Source organism: Acyrthosiphon pisum, chromosome A3 (genome assembly GCF_005508785.2).
Source record: "Acyrthosiphon pisum isolate AL4f chromosome A3, pea_aphid_22Mar2018_4r6ur, whole genome shotgun sequence".
Lineage (NCBI taxonomy): Eukaryota > Metazoa > Arthropoda > Insecta > Hemiptera > Aphididae > Acyrthosiphon > Acyrthosiphon pisum.
This window is the reverse complement of record NC_042496.1, coordinates 30,399,613-30,401,048: the sequence shown is the minus strand read 5'-3', so window position 1 is coordinate 30,401,048 and position 1,436 is coordinate 30,399,613. Positions and strand designations below refer to the sequence as shown.

The window sequence follows — 1,436 nt, the reverse complement described above, 5'->3', positions numbered from 1 at the left end:
TAACATATATTGTTTATATATGTTTATATAACTGCATTTACAATTCTGTCTTAAATTTACTTTTTATATACCTAGAGAATATAAAGGTGGACAGGGCTATTCATATCACAGTATGTGGCAGAGTCGGGCTTTTATTAAATTTATATTATAAAATGAAATTTTTGTGGATACTGGAAGACCAAAAGGTCTACCCTCCAAATCATGATTTAAGAAGTCCAAAATACAATTATTTGAATACGTTATAAAGTTGCTCGAAATCTCAACATTTTCCTATAATTTTTACAATTATGAAGCTAAAATAAAATCAATAAAACATTTTACTTTAAAGAAGACATTCCAAAATATGCATGTGTTGTCTCCAAGTGTGTCTTACAAGTGTTGTCTTGAAGATATCAAATTTATCTTTAAGCATCATTAGTTTTTAATCAAATCAATCACTCTAATAATAAAAAAAAAATGCAATTTAGCATTTAGATAGAAAAAAAAGAATAACGATTTAGAAAATAATTTTTTTTTTTTTAGGGTAAAGGCTTCAACTGCCAAGGTTATTAGCCTGTGGTACTGTAGGGGAGGGTTTGAGGGAACTATAGTTTGATTACACGTGTGTGTTGGTTTTGGCAGAATTTTCGATTCGGGCACCCGTAGGTATCATGCCAGGGTGAGGGATGACGGCACTTGTTCTCCGGACACCGTGACTTGCTTTCATTTATTTTGAAATTTGTTTAAATATTATTAATATTCATTTTATGTTAGTAGATAAAATTCTTTTAATTTTAACTGCTCGTGCCAGAACTGTATGTTTTTGTTTTTGTTTCATACTATAATGTTAATGTTATTTATATTTTAGTGCAATTAACAACGAGTAGTTCAAGACTGAACTTGTAATAAGAGGTACACAATTTATTTTATTGTTAAATTTTAAATGAAAATTATGCTCTTTTTTCTAAAATTACCAGTGAAAATGTTCAAGACTGTACCAGTATACATAAGTACATAGATTGAAAATGTAGAACAAGAATTTTCATAAATAGTTCGTATTGTTACCAAAAAATCTATATAATCTATGAAAAACACAGTTAATTTTTACAGACATTATAAGTTCAAATTTGGACGAAATTACTCATTGCTCTTCGAAACACTGCAACGTTCGCACATTTCAGTCTGCTTATGATATATTATTTCCAATCTTCACTGACGAATACCATTTCTGAAATAACACACAGCCTGCAGTAAAATGTTCAACAACATTGTTATGACCTAAGCGTTACAAATATTATATTTTATACATATATGTATAATGTTTAATTTGTATTATACATATATGCATGCCTTTAACTATTATGTGTTAGTTTGTATTTTAGAGCAGACTTCGGGAGCAATAAATGTTTTGATTTTACAATGATGTGTATAATATACACAAATTATGATTCTCGTAA

General features: G+C 28.4%; 1 protein-coding gene across 1 annotated transcript in view; it reads right to left on the bottom strand.

Annotated features, from left to right (window-relative positions):
• The window catches only part of LOC100568787 (nose resistant to fluoxetine protein 6), a 135,475-nt gene that overhangs the window by 128,146 nt on the left and 5,893 nt on the right, over nucleotides 1-1,436 (bottom strand). The gene's annotated exons all lie outside the window — the stretch shown is intronic.